This window comes from Alosa pseudoharengus, unplaced genomic scaffold, assembly GCF_046254945.1.
Source record: "Alosa pseudoharengus isolate Yale_2024_CS ecotype anadromous, Long Island Sound unplaced genomic scaffold, YU_APseudo_1.1 YU_APseudo_1.1_scf_1, whole genome shotgun sequence".
In the NCBI taxonomy this organism is placed as follows: domain Eukaryota; kingdom Metazoa; phylum Chordata; class Actinopteri; order Clupeiformes; family Clupeidae; genus Alosa; species Alosa pseudoharengus.
In genome coordinates, this window is record NW_027468564.1 from 48,925,773 (window position 1) to 48,942,070 (window position 16,298).

The following is a 16,298-nucleotide window of genomic DNA, read 5'->3' on the forward strand; positions in this document are numbered from 1 at the left end:
ACGTCTTCGACACGCGCAAATGTGACGGAGGAGCATACCATTTCATTAAGGCCGTGACGGCCCGTGAGGCTTGCTTGATTCTCATGGTTTTAAGCTAACTTTTGTTGCGCTAACTTTTGCGTTGCGTTGTTGCGCATGGTGCATAAGGATATGTGGATGAAATGAATTATGTTTTCCATGTCATTTCCATGTCAACAACTCAAAGAAAATCTATCTTGGATTGTAAGAGATAAGTGTCTTGTAATGATCATTTTGGTAAGCTCTACAGGAATTACAAACTATCTCCAGATGTAAATGGTTGCATATCCTATTACTCAAATTCAATTAAACCCACCAATAAGCTAGACCTTAGTTTCACAGTCTATGTATGTTAGCAACACAGGGCTTGAAAGTATTGACTGCATATATAGAACAAACAAAAATGAAACAATGTGTGGAATTTATCTGGGAATAGGCTACTGAAGGTAGGGGCGAGCTACCTTGCTGGCATATTTAATTTGGTTCCATGGTTAACATAATGTAGGCTACGTTTTTTTGCACAAAATTCCATCTGCTAATAACCTTAAACATAAACACAAACAAACGTGATCTCCTGTGGAATCCCTGACTGTGCCTTCAACGTTAGCCTACTATTATTTGTTGACATCAAACCTGGAGAGGAACGAATGGCAGCTGTTCCCGAAGTTTACTTGTGTTTTTTTTTTTTTTTAAATTAGGCAACTTTTTTGCAGCGGTGCTTGAATTCTAGGAGTGGCGCTGCATCGCTGCTCAATACATTGTAGGGGAAACACTGGAATTACAGAACTGGCACCAACCCTGGAGTTTCTGGAGGTAAAGTCTTTTTGGATTTTGTTATTTAACATTTTCACTTTATTGAACTGAAGCAAATACTGTATAATAGCTGCTATCGTGGCATGGGGGACTTCTCATGCTTGAAGGGGCGCAGTGGCCCAACTGTAGCTGTCATCTCCACTGTTGTATCTGAATAAAAGGCCTTAATAATAATAGTAAAAAAAAGATTTATTGCTTGAATGATGGTTTTGTTTGTTAATTGAGGCTTTGTGTTATTGGGGGCCAAGCAGCGAAGCTGTGTAGGCACCTATTGTGTTTGTATGTTTTCTTCCCTATTATTCCGCCATTGGAGTCTGGCAGCCCATAGAACCGTTTGATTGGGGACAGTCCAATGAATCATTTCACCAAGTTTCATGCCGGCACCTCTAGCGCCACCAACAGGCCAAAGTTGGATGTGCGTTCATGTGCGTAACTTTTGACCCATTGGCCTGATTTTCAAAAACGAGGTATCTTTGGAATCCTTGGACCAAGCCGAGTTCAACACATCCTATGCCGTCAATTTCCGCCATGATGGATTTTCCGCCAGATTGGATGTTATCAAAAATGAAACTAAATTTTCGCAGGTCACAAATGTTATCTAATCTGAATTATTTTCAGACCATGCCTTATCAATGCATTACTTTCTGGAACAATTGACAAAAGCATGCGTCTGTAACAGCCAATTGAAATTGGTGGCGAAGCCGCCAAACAGTAAGTGAGCTCATATCTTGGCAACCCTTTTAGGCATTAAAATCAAACATGGTACACGGACTAAGGGTCAAATTAGGAGAATGCTCAGCAAAAGTGCATTTTGGCTTGAAACTATTGATGTGTTTGGAATTAAAACTTACTAGTGGTGTCTGTTAATACTGTGGGAGGTCTGAAAGACGACAAATGGCAACTTCTGATGTCACCGTAATCGATCTGGCTGCCATCTTGGATTTTGTCGGAAACACAAAAACATTTTCACAGGTTCATCTTTACAGAATGCCTTATTAGTGCATTACTTTCTGAAGCAATTGACAAAATCGTTTGCTCGTGACAGCCAATCGAAATAGATGGCAACGCTGCTAAACAGGAAGTGAACTTATATTCTATGGAGTCAAAATAGGGTCTTTAATATTGAGAGCTTGTGAAAAGATGTTCACATGTGTAATAAAGTTTTGCAGCTGAAAATGATGTACCTGTAGAAATATTACGTACTTGTGTGAAAGAAATGTGTATCTGTAGAAATGTTTTGTACATATGTGGGGGGAAAATGCGGATCTGTAAAAATATTTTGTACACGTGTGGAAAAAATATGTACCTGCACAAATACTTTGTACGTGTGTGAATCTCCTACGCGATGCTTTCCTGCGCAACACTGAAAGTACGAGTGTGAAACTGAGATACAAGCTTACGGACTTTTGACCCTAATTTTACTGCCTTTCTGAAGAGCCAATCAACACATTGCTTACTGCCAACCAATCAGCGTTCCCCACCGACCACCCAGATTTTGCCGCTAACCCACAGATCTAGATTAGTTATTAAAACTGGTGGTAACAGCAAAGGCAGATAGGTCGTAACATTACTGTAAATGAACACCCATAAGTATTTCTGGACTAAAATATTGCAAAGCGATTTGGTTACTTTATTTGTCATGCTTTTATCAGTTGTAACATAGTCAAAACGTTAAGAATATCATACCAGAACATGAAATAATAACTGTATGATAGCTGCCATAGCTATCCTAGCTGACGTTTATCGTAGCTCATAGTGCTAGAGCTAATGTAACTCGTCAGTTTTTTACGTTGCCCAGCGAATAAGTAGGCTTAATTCTTACATGTCTTAAGTTAAAGAATTGAAAGAAATAGGAAATAAAGAAAACGCTTGAACGGGTTTATCCATTTACATTCAGATCTTGCCATAGACTTCTACCGTCCTGTTCAGTCTATGGTTGCTATAGCAACCGCTGCTGTGCTTCATAAACTGACGAGATAACCGTGTGGTTAAAATACTCCCCAAACACAAAGAAACCAAAACTATGTAAGAAAATAAGATGTTGTATTCCAAACAACAAACCAACAGTCCTGGAAGGGCATTACTATAATCTCACTCACTATAATCTCCTAGCTGTGGATGTCCCATTACAACCCATTCATTTGATTCGTCTATTTGCCGTCCACTAGGCTATTATTATAGGCTTGCAAAGGGTGATAAAATAAACGTGTTCTCATATCAAATAATAATAGCAGATAAACATAAATGTGTGTACAGTATTACTGTTTTTAATCATGAATGACACCACTGAATCACCCTTTCGGAAATGGAATGAATAATTCAACTATTTCGTCAACATTACTGCTAGCTAGAAGCTAACCTATAACGTTACAGTCTAAAAAGCGGATGGGATAGCTAACGTTAACATTACGGCTCCGCTTCAACCCTTTTTGCGATCACAGTATAAATTGAGCTACCACGTCACTCTTAATTAAGTTATAATTTTGCAACCCCAATCAAAGAGTATACCAGAGAATTTCTAATAAGACATTATAGACGGGCTCTGAGTATACTCTTCGATATGAAGCCAATCTGTTTAGCACTAAAATCTAGGTGGTCGGTGGGGAACGCTGATTGGTTGGCAGTAAGCAATGTGTTGATTGGCTCTTCAGAAAGGCAGTAAAATTAGGGTCAAAAGTCCGTAAGCTTGTATCTCAGTTTCACACTCGTACTTTCAGTGTTGCGCAGGAAAGCATCGCGTAGGAGATTCACACACGTACAAAGTATTTGTGCAGGTACATATTTTTTCCACACGTGTACAAAATATTTTTACAGATCCGCATTTTCCCCCCACATATGTACAAAACATTTCTACAGATACACATTTCTTTCACACAAGTACGTAATATTTCTACAGGTACATCATTTTTTCACACATGTACAAAATATTTCTACAGGTACGAAATTTCTTTTCACATGCAGAACTCATTTTGCACAGCTGCAAAACTTTATTACACATGTGAACATCTTTTCACAAGCTCTCAATATTAAAGACCCTATTTTGACTCCATAATATTCTAACCAATCTTTTGTTGTTTGACATGAAACTTTCCGTGACTGCTTATCCGACTCCACATCCGGCCCGTGGGCTTTCCCTGACCGGCCCGCATAAGGTCCGTGAAAGAACAATATTCAAGAGCCTAGCATAGAGATAATGCATGCAAATCAATATCGTTGCTTTTATTTTGAAAGCGACTGCTATTTGTACGCCCATACATTTGTGCGTGGATGCATACGACGTAAACACCCTCACTGATGTGCTGGTGAATAGAATTTATGCTTCTGCGTCGACACAATGCAGTTGCCTTTACGTCGGCGTAAACCTTTCAAAGTTTTGTGTCTCTTATGTCTGCGTCGCTCACCACCGCAAAGGTTGTTAGAATGAACTCCTACTGCTGCTCGTTGGCGATACGAAGTGTTCATTTCAAAACGTTACTGGCAGATAGACAGTTTACAATCGGATAACCCCGTAATTGTAACCAAAATATGTCTGAGTTTATTTGCAAAGCTTATGTTAGCGAACTAGTATGTTGCTACTACCCACAGGTTGCTTGAAGCAGCCGGCTCAACCAGGGGGTCAAGAGCGTGCAGATTAGCTTCGGCATGTTAGCATACGCCATTTTCAAATATGGCGCTGCATGGAGCATTTGGAACCAGCTCCATGCACGAAAATCCATGTTGGGCACGAGCTCTCATGCGCGTACATGTTGGTGGGCGGGTACCTATCCGGCGGCTACAGCCAAACGTTATTCAGTGCGTATTTCTTGAGGATCCTATGAGAAGACGTGCATATTATGGTTGTTTATCCATCATATGACAAATAAACAAATAAAGAAAATTGTATTGATCTTGTTTCGTTGTTGTTTGTCCCGAACAAACGTAGCCTAAACATGATTAAAGACAATAAATTAAACAACAGCGGCATAAAGACCTTGTCTCGTTACACCATGGGTCTCCAACACGTTGCTCTCAACCTATAGCCGCCCCCTTTGGAGCTTGCCAGAGGCTGAAGCACTAGGCTACTACATTTAAACACAATATTGCCGCGAGGCATTCCAGCCTACGAATTTAATAAAAAGTAAACCATGCATAATTAAAAAAAACTCAATTAGGCTACTTCGCTATGCAATAAGGATTCCATTAGAGCACAGTGCACGTTCAATGAATGAAAAAGGCCTTGTCTCACACTTTTTCAACTACACGAAACTTTACAGTGATCATCAAATACCCTCTAGATTTAAATGCCCATCAGCCTCAACATTTAACTATATAATACAAGTCAAAAAGTAAATTAAATCCCATACCAAAACCGAAAATCGTCTGCGTTTGATAGCTGGTATGCCGCTCCAAACAAAACGCATGTCTCACAATAACGTACAATGTAAGAAATAAAGGTCTGCCTCGAATAAGCATACCTCAAATAAATACCTGTGCTTTGCAGCCTAAGTAAATAGCAGACCCTGGACATAATTTAGGATTTACGGAAATGCAATCATACGATGTTGGACGCCTGGCGATGCTCTGGCCGTCTACTGTGCCTCTGACACCGCTGCCTCATTTGGATGGTAACTCCACAGGTGAGCGCGAAGATTGGACGTCGTGGATGCGTAAGTAAACTGTTCTTTGCTGAGTCCGCAGACAACATTCTCTTTAACCGTTACTTTACCATCTGCGGTGTACAACTCAAAGTAAAGACACCACATTTTAGATGAGTTGGGGACGTAATTGTCCGCTCAGGCTGACCGTTCTGTGCGTTATCTTCAATACTATCTTCAATAATATTGAATATCTTCAATATAATTTTCAAAACAGGGTGGCTATTGAGGGCTCTGGCTTCAGTCATTATTGTGGCTACTAGCTATTATTGGCTTGATTTGGTCATGGGCCAACGCTAGAATACGTTTAGAGCACCCGCTATGAGATGGCAAACAATAAAATAAAAAACAAACTTTTTACAAACTGTAAAAATGCGCTACACTTGGCACTAAAAACCGAATAGTTTATTTATAGTTCGACTACGGATATTTCACATCAAGTTCGAATGCATATTTGCAGCAGGACAGCAAGCAGACCGTTCTTAGTTAGAGCCGCTGTGTTATCCAATGAAATTAAGTTGCGCTTCAGGGCGACTCCACTCGGACTCCATGCGCGTTCCCGAGCAACTTTTTCTTCTTCTTGTTACGTGGCAAGCAAAGTATGTGCATTATCGCCACCCTCTTACTGGAGGACAACTCTCTTTTTACAGAATATCCAATAAAAATCGACGTGGTTCATGCGTCATTTCCAGCTTTAGAACTTGGCGCATGGTCAGAGCCGACTGGCGCTGGATCTGAGCCCCAGTGTTCAATATGGCGTTGACTATGAATTGGCCGGATTTACTAGCCTAGCCTCCACCATTCATTTGTATGGAGGGCGGGACTTTGTCACTCTCTCCAGTTATATATAATACCTCCATGGGCTCAACACACAGAGCGAATTGACCAATCACAGTTATGTGCTTAAAGTTAAAGCAAAAACATAGCCTACATTTTTTAAATAGTTTTCTTTGTGCATGTTGATTAACTAATGACAGCCTACTATTGTCTGCTCCACATTTTCGTAGTCTAATTCTGTAGTCTAATTAATTTAATGATGGTAATGATTTAATGATGAAATATTGCTGATGTTGATGAAATGGTGGCACAGGCCTATCGGTTGTACTGACTCCTCCACATTTTCATAACCTAGCCTAATTATATAGATATTGTAGTACTTTTTTATATCAGTCTTTGAAAACTGAAAAAAATGTCAATGTCAAAAAATCATTTTCGAGAATGAGGATTAAATACTGGACATAGATTAAATATTGCTGTTTTTCCTTTGTCTCCCTCACATTTTCATCTGTTCTTACCACTAGTAAACAAAACCATATGATTTACTTAATGTTATACAAGAACAGAATAGAATTGAGTTCAGACTTGAGTTCGGTATTTTGGGTCCGGCCCTCCTCAACAGTCCCAGTTTGTCATGTGGCCCCTTGGGGAAATTAGTTGCCCACCCCTGGCTTATAGCCATATATCTGATGTAACAACATTGAGTTGCATGGCAACTCCAGCTTGTTTGCTTAGCCCCCTCATTGCTGCTTGCAGCTATATTTAATAGTGTTTTTCTTTCTCTCTCTCTTCTCTTTCCCAAGGTGTTTCTATTCCATCAACCCAGCGAATAGATCTACAGTGGAGGAGACAAACACATCTGTCTTCATATGTACCCCAGAGTTCTTACCCCAATTCTCTGGTCATGATGTCTGATTATTGACTAAGCTCAGTAAGATTTTACTTTGATGTCTTTATCTGTTTAGTTCTTTAAGGTAAAGAGTTTAAGATATATTTTTGTTTACATTCCATTGTTACTGAGTGCTTTTTGCCAATGCCAGTTTGTTGTACACTAATGTCTGTAAACTCTTTCCCTAGAATTTACAGAGGTTTTGCTCCAATAAAGTCTTTTTGGTTAAAAAAAAACTTTGTGAGACAACTCTAGATCTGTGTATGAACAGATGATGAAACATACTTTTATAGAAGGCTGGTATTTCAGATCTATACTATACTTAAGTCTTTATACAATTGCAATATTCAGATATTGCTTTTGCATAAATAGTTATTAATCCATCAAAAGACATTACATCATAAATAATTGTTGAGGGGTATCTACAAACAAATTCAATTAAATAACACTCCTATAATGAGGCTTTTACAGTGAAATAATGTTGCTTGTTTAATATTTTTCAGTAAAATTGAATGGGATTTGATGTACAAGAAGTGGCAACTTGATATACATTTTACTGGGGAAAAAATTACATATAGCGTTTACATTTTCATAGTAGAACAGCGAATGCTGAACCGTGAAACATTCACAAGTTGATGTTTTCACCATGAACTTTGACAGTTAATTTCAAAGTAATTTCGACCAAATTACCACGAACTGCAATGAACTTTCATAGTAGAATTGTAAACATGGATGATTGTTTTAAAGTGAACTTTAATAGTTCAACCATGAAGTATTTTATAGTTTTAATATGAAATTTCACAGATCATATTTATACATTTTCATAGTAGAACTGTGAATGCTGAACTGTGAAACATTCACAAGTTGATGTTTTCACCATGAACTTTGACAGTTAATTTCAAAGTAATTTCAACCAAATTACCACGAAATGCAATGAACTTTCATAGTAAAATTGTAAACATGGATGACTGTTTTAAAGTGAACTTTAAAAGTTCAACCATGAAGTACTTTACAGTTTTAATATGAAATTTTACAGTTCATTTTTACCTGGGCAGGTAGGGACCAGGGTCCCAGAGTTTAATTAACATTGGTATCAAAGGGATCTACTATAGGACCTTGGCCTGAACCTGCGTTCATCTGATGCTGTGTCGTCCTAAGGGTGTTTTGTAAGAATTTTAGAAATGTTTGTATATTTTAACTTTTAAATGCATCAAACAGGTGCACTTTCAAAATAAATTGCTTATTTTTATGGAAATATTTGTGCTGTAGCCTAAACTATTTTGCACTTATAACCATGCACATACAGGTGGAATAGTTATGGTGATATTGCAATAAGTTCACAACCACAAAACATATGCTACAATTCACAGTTCAGAAATGTGTGTACATTTCAGCACTCCATGAAATTATGCAGAAGTGGTCATCTATGTTATTCAGCTAGTTCATTTAAGATAAGATATTGGTCATTGTAATGGCCATCTAGCCTATAGCCTACATGCTCTTTTTTTTTCAGGATGTACCCATATCTGGTGTGATGTGAATGTATGATGTGAAAGCATATGGCTTATGGTAACTGGCGTTGATAGGCCTGTATGGGAGCATGTGATTCCTCCGTTTGAATAACAATTATGATAAAAGTTTGTCTGCTTTTGTTTCCTTTTTTGTTGTATGTTTATTTTGCTGTGTGGGTGGATATGATTATATTTTGTCCTTGGGTTGGTTTAGTTCAATTTATCGTTTGGTTGTATTTCATGAGCCGTGTATGTCATGTAACCTTGAATGAACTTATATGACCTGGAAGCGTTAGGGTCAGGGAAAGGACTTCTGAAATGAGTTTGCGTGCACTGCGTTTGCAACGCTCCAGAGATTCTACCGCTGGTACAAGGCGTATACGGTAATTGCATGAATTTATTGTATTTTCTTTATACATTTTTTGTATGTCTTCTTGCAATATTAATGCATGGTATGTGTTTTGTTTGTTGTCTGCCAGTTTTCACGGTGCTCATGACGAGCAAAGAAAATTAAGAGTCATGACATGAAGCATGGACCAGGTTTTATTGACAACAGCAGTAGCTACAGCTTATTTCAGGCTTTATATCAATATTTGTGTCTCATTATTTGATTTTCTTCATATTTTTGCAATAATGTCACTAGGAAGCATGCCAATAGAAATAATTTATTTTATCTGTGTAAGGGATTGGCTGGAACCTGACAATATAAGAACCATGATAATCTATCTATGGCTGAGCAATTTACAAAAATGTACTGACACATAGTTTACATTAGAATACATTAGACTATAATTTCGCCCCAATGAGACTATGTAGAAATGTGTTGCAATTTCAAATGTGTTGTGTGAAGGGTTAGTGAAATATTTAACCGAGAGTAATGGGTGTGCTCTGTGTGCAAAATGCATTATGCTGGCCTAAATTGCATGTCAGTTCAATGTTAATTTTCTCACGAACCATTCATCACAGCAACTTTACTAATATGCGCTAATATCTTTGGAAAGCTTAAATTCCGCTCGTTCACACGATGTGTGATATGTATAGGTTTAGTTGAACCTCATCTGCCAGGTATTTGACCTATACTTCAGCGTGAAAAATACTCAATAATAATTTTATTGAACCTTGAACCCTTACCGTCTCTGAAAACGTAACTAGTCGAGTGGCTCAACAGGTAGATCTATAGATAAAACCATGGATAAAACTCATTTTTGCATCTGGCCGACCGGGTGGACACTTCAGCGTGACAAATCGGGGGTGTGAGCGTGTGTCTCACGGCCAATGCGTGAGAGTTGGCAGCTCTGCGAATTTGTGAAGGCACCTACCAGAGGCTAACTATATTCCAGTCCTAGCCTATGATCAGATAATGTCGAATCAGATTCTGGAATTTAGTTTTACTTTGATAAAATGTGTGACAGGGGCAATGGGGTGCAGTTGCCTGATTGCTCTTGTTCTGTACTTGAGTTTTTGGAATGGAATAATATCTGCTCAGCGTAGCCCACCCACTGAGCAAAGAGACGTTGATACGACGTCTTTTCTAAGTCATTTTTGGACGTCAAATGTAAGTCACCTGGACGTGCAGACTGTTACTCCAGGCGACGTCTTTTTTCGACATCTATTGAATGTCCATTTATGACGTCCACAGTACGTCCGTATAGGAGCTATTTCTAGTCCAAATGTGGTCTTCATGGACATTTTTTCGACGTCATTTTGTGGACGGTTTTTGACGTCATCTTTGTGGATGTCTTTTCATTCAGACTCATTTTAGACATTGATTTTATACTGTACTGCTTATAGTTTCTATGCATAACTGTAGTCCTGTCACGGCCCTTTTACTACTGCAGGTAATTCCCCAGACTCACAAACACATCAGGCTCAAGAACAGTTTACGCTTTTATTGCACAGTTACTAAAATTTACATAGAGGACTCGCAGCAGCCCAGCTATAAACATTGCAGTCCCGTCGCAAGCACCCCCAACTGGCAAGCAGAAACAGATTAATAATGCAGGTAAATAAGTTATCTAGGTGAATATACATTCAAAATACTGAGAGGGCACAGCAATTCATAATTAAACCCACACACAATGATCAGATTACGCTACACCTTAAATTCAGTTCCGCTCACCCAACGTCTTCTGTCCACTCTGCATTTACAGCTGGGCTGACGAGTCACGTAGACAACAGACACAACACATACCGACCAGAGTTTTAAAAGAATAGTCCACAGGACGCGCTCCGATGTAGCCGGTACTGCACTGTCGGCGCCAGGTCATCCACAAGTCCAAATCAGGACGGATCCTTCCCTGAATGTACTTCGGTTGTTCAGCAGACACAGTCAACGTTACATCCGGCGATGTTCATTGGCACTTCCAGCATTCCCCCAGATCGCGTTGTTGCTCGGCTGATGTAAACCTGAGCTGCAACGGACAACAAACATTTATGAGCCACCAGCCACTTTGTCTACCAACTTACTAACGCATAGCAAGTAGGGCTACAGAAATATAACTTTCCTTAACAGGGTACTTAGCTTCTGTTGATGGTGGGCTCTCTGCCGTTGTGCCAGTTGCTGTCGCATCTCCCTCTCAAGGCCCCCTCCTGCCGGTCACCTCGCAAGCTCATATAAAGCACCAGGCCAGGTGAAAGCAAGTGGTTAATCAACCAATGTGAATGAACCCCTCCCCCTTCACAGGTGCACAAAATCAGTCTATTACATCCCCATCAGTCCTCTCCAGGTGTCCCTAGTCAGTCCAATACACAGCCACTCAAGGAGTCCATTAACCCAAATGTTAAAATACACAGCAGGTAACAGCAAAAACAGTGTAACATGCATAGCAATAAGCTGCACATACACCATGCATACACAACAGTCCCATTTCAGAAGGTGGCATGCTGTTCCAGTTAATTTTCCTATAGCTTTATTTGACTTTCTCACCAGCAGATGGTAACTGGAAATGCATACCAAGACATACATTTCCACTTCAAATCTGCTGCCGAGCCAAATGAAGCTTCAGTAAAATTAACTGGAACAGGTTCCTACCTTCTGGACCCCTTACAGTCAGATTAACAATAAATCACAGTCCAATCCCGACTGTTGTTTCCCCCATCTTTACTGCAAACATGACCAGATTATTGCAAACATGACCAGATTCACCTAATGAAAATAAAAACTAATTCTGGGCTCTTTTTTTTTACACATATGCACTCAGCGTTCTCAGGGCAGCAGTCCTCACATCATAACGCCTGCAAACAGAGGGAACAGAGGGAGACTAAAATGAATAAGTTGCAAAACACACAGAACACAAAAAGACCATCACTGAAGCACTACTACTGAGGCGCAAGTCAGGTACATCAAACAAGGGGAAAATAAAGGCTATGAAATGAAGAACATGAAGACAAGCACTACTTCACAACCTAAAGTGTATCATACACCCAATTCCCCAAATGTATAATTGCCCCCATTCGCATCCACTACTACATTCATTTGTTTTACTGGTTCTCTTTTGTATTTAAATGTAAATAATGTTGCCTACCTAGGCCTATGTCTCATGGAAATTATCTAATGTTAACAACTCTCATCTGTGTCTGTAGAAGCTAAGTTGATATTAGCCTGCATGGAGACACTAAATAACAGTTAACTTACTTGCGCCTGATATTTCATTCAAACTAAAACTACATTCACAATGACATCTTACACAGATGTATTTTTGGATATGATATTAACTACCATTCCAGATATCCAACATAATGGTGAAGTTAGCTATTGGAAAAGTTAACATTAACTCCGTCAACATTAGCGATTCTTAGCTCGCTAACGTTAGCTAATTGCTAGCTAGTTCTAACATGACTTAGTTCGGTTTTGGTTAACATTACACTTTGAAACCAATATATTTATAATAAATTCGCGTTTTCAATTGGCATATGCGGAAGTACTGTAATTCTTACCTTGGATATGATGATGGCAGAGTTTGGACAGCTCACACAAGCAGAAAAGTAATAGTTGAAGTTACTGGATTTGAAAACTTTGTCAGGGGTGGGAGGCAGGGGATGAACGTTAGAAATCGCCCCACAATGCTGTGCGGTTCAAGTGCAATTCAAATTGCTGTCAGAGGGTTAAAAGCAGAGCAAGACTGAGAGGCAAACGTTTAACAACTTGTTGAAAGTGTCTTTTTTATCAGCAATCACCAAATGAAAGCTAGACAAAGCCAAAACGATTTCTTTGCAACTAGTAGACACAGGAGTTGCATAGCCTACACATGCTCATTAGTGGGTTTGATCCAGCAAGACCACAGCATGGCTGAGCATGGCTAGTAAACGTTAGCTATTTGCTGTTGTCATATGCTTTAGGCTATGTGATGGCCATTTATCACACTCATTTTAGGTACTACTTTTACGAGGTCTGTAGTTCTGTCAAAATGTATCTTATCGTTGAACAGACTACACGGTTATCTTCCTTAGACTTCGTAGATGTAGTTACTACAATTTGGAAGCGAATTTCGAAGTGTAAATATGGTTTTAATGTGTAAACAGACCAACCGCGATTTTGCAATTAAGTGAATGGAGTCTTTTTAGGTAGGGCTACTAGGCTCACGAAGTCTGTAGTTCTGTCAAAATGTATCTTGTCTATGAACGGACTACATGGTTATCTTCCTTAGACTTCGTAGATGTAGTTACTACAATTTGGAAGCGAATTTCGAAGTGTAAATATGGTTTTAATGTGTAAACAGACCAACCGCGATTTTGCAATTAAGTGAATGGAGTCTTTTTAGGTAGGGCTACTAGGCTCACGAAGTCTGTAGTTCTGTCAAAATGTATCTTATCTATGAACGGACTACATGGTTATCTTCCTTAGACTTCGTAGATGTAGTTACTACAATTTGGAAGCGAAATTCGAAGTGCAAATATGGTTTAAATGTGTAAACAAGACGCCTGATGTTTAATATATGTTAATGAATGGGCACAGTATTATTGTGTACAGTAATGGGCTATCAGTAGTATGTAAACAGTTCATGTGTAATGTGATTTACATAAACTAGTAAACTAGGGGTGGGTTCATGTAGGTGGGCCCTATGACCCCAAAGTATGCCTTGACTGGGCCTCAGGTCAAAGAAGTTTGAGAAAGGCTGATGTAGACGACAAAGCAGCAAGGAGGCGTCGTGTGATCATTTAAACAAGTTTTATGACAAGGTCGATGAGGGTGGGAAAAATCGTACATTTCTGTGCAAACTTTGCCCGCACTTCAGTCACATTGTCTTTTAAGAAAATGCAGTCCATTTTTCGGTTTCAGCAGTCAACAACCTTGACTATTTGAAGATACTAATCTATTGTGTACAGTAATGGGCTATCAGTAGTATGTAAACAGTTCATGTGTTATGTGATTTACATAAACTAGTAAACAACAGAAATGTTAAAAGCTGGTATTGTGTTTCCTGAATTCTTACATTCAGGCATTCAAATGAAATGTAATTAAATAGCATATCAATCATGCAACAATGCAAAAACAATGAAACTAGTGTAGGCCTAATTATATTTTACATTAGTAAAGCAGTACTCTGATGTGCATGCTTTCACAAACTTTTGTGAACAATCTTAGCACTTTAAACATTGACTGTTTTGAAGTGCATGTATAGCAATATAGTATAAAAATAATAATAATTGTGATGATATTACAATTTGATGGGGGGTGGGAGGAGGGGGTGGGTTCATGTAGGTGGGCCCTATGACCCCAAAGTATGCCTTGACTGGGCCTCAGGTCAAAGAAGTTTGAGAAAGGCTGATGTAGACGACAAAGCAGCAAGGAGGCGTCGTGTGATCATTTAAACAAGTTTTATGACAAGGTCGATGAGGGTGGGAAAAATCGTACATTTCTGTGCAAACTTTGCCCGCACTTCAGTCACATTGTCTTTTAAGAAAATGCAGTCCATTTTTCGGTTTCAGCAGTCAACAACCTCAGAACTGACCCTTCAGGCCTCTCAGGAGGCACTGGCCTTCTAACCTAGCGACCACCTGAGCAACCAGCATGATTGCCCTAGCAACCAGCATAGCAACCACGTTATTTATGCGTTTTAGCTTATTGGATGTTGCGTTGATGCAGATAACTTTTGATCCGTGTGCCCGATTTTCATAAATGAGGTACCTTTGGAATCCTTGGATGAGGCCGAGTTCCGTGCCCCAGATCAAACCCACTCTTGCAGTTCCTCGGAACCGCAATTCTAGTTCCTTATGGTATTTAACTCTCAAAGAATTTGTTGCAGTTCGCATTTTTCAGTAAAAAAGTGACTTAATGTGCCTGACATTTTTATTGTAGGCTACTCTTGAGATGTTGACCTTAAAATACTCAGTAAATTAACCCATTACTTAGGCTACCAGTGACCCAGACAGTGGGTAGAATACCATGTTGGAGATTGAGTTCCAAACCACCAACCCTGTGGCTGGATTATGGAAAATAACCCAGCATGGGCTAACATAACCCAATAAATGGTCAAACTGCCACAACCCAGTAATTGGGTGCAGAAATAACCCAGCATTTTTTAGATTGTACGAGGCCTAATACTACTACTACTAATAATAATGATCACATTCATCATGTTGGTAAGAACAATGTTGGTATTTTACATTTATTTTGTATTACTACTAGCCTACTGCTACTAGGCTACTACTACTACTAATAATAATAAATTACTTAAATCATGTTAATTCCCTGCACCTGTTTTAGACGTCCAAAAAAGTGACCTACACCGACGTCCAAATATTCAACTACATATTGACGTACACTCTAAACCCAGATTTAGTTGTAATAAATATGTTAGGTGGTCACTACTAATGTTTGTGTGTTTTGTGAAAACTCTGTCATAACTAAAAGAAATGAGTTGATTGTACTATTTAAATGAAATATACAGTGCACTGATCAAGCAGAGACAAAGATAAATGTTATGTTTTTGCAAGGCAGAGGAGGGGTCTAAAAAAATTCTGCCCATCAACCGTTCCTCCTGCTTCTCAGTCCAGATGAATGACTCCATGCCTCCTGCTGCTGTGACAAATAGGCTACTACATCAAATGGTGGGTGAACTTTCTGATGAACTTGTTGAAAGATTAAAATTCTGATGAAATAACCGAAAATTATGTTCAGTTTGACCAATAGTTAGCTAAATGTTTGTTTACGTGATTAACTTACATTAACCTGAGAAAAGTAAGGTAACATTAGCTCCATTGTTAGCATGCTAGTAGTCTTTCGGACAGTTAGCTCATGGTAGCTACCTTCCAATGGGTGTGTATGCCAGATTATAACAATATCACATATGTTTTCGTGTAAATATACTTGTCTTGGTGCTACTAAGTTTAATTCAGACTTTATCATTGAAATAGGTGTTTCTGTCTGTAGACAGTTTTAGCTAACCATAGCAGCACATGTTGGTTAGCTTTTGGCTAATGTTAGCCGATGTCCATTCACTTATTTGTTGCATTCATAGGTGATATAACAAACTTTTATTTCAACTGTGTAAATGAACATGGACTAAAAAATTGTTTTCTTATGTTCTTTTTTATAGGTTCTTCGTCTTTTTTTATAGGTTCTTCATCTACAGTGGATGTGGAATATTTATGAGTTTAAATGTTGTTTGTTCATGTTTTATCAATAATAAAAGGCATTCCTATACATTGTGATGA

General features: G+C 38.9%; 1 long non-coding RNA gene across 1 annotated transcript; it reads left to right on the top strand.

Annotated features, from left to right (window-relative positions):
* The first annotated feature begins 15,562 nt into the window (after positions 1–15,562).
* LOC143131529 (uncharacterized) lies at positions 15,563–16,287 on the top strand. The gene is made up of 2 exons (XR_012988114.1): positions 15,563–15,692; positions 16,181–16,287. It is a non-coding gene; the product is annotated as an uncharacterized LOC143131529 (long non-coding RNA).
* Positions 16,288–16,298: the final 11 nt, after the last annotated feature.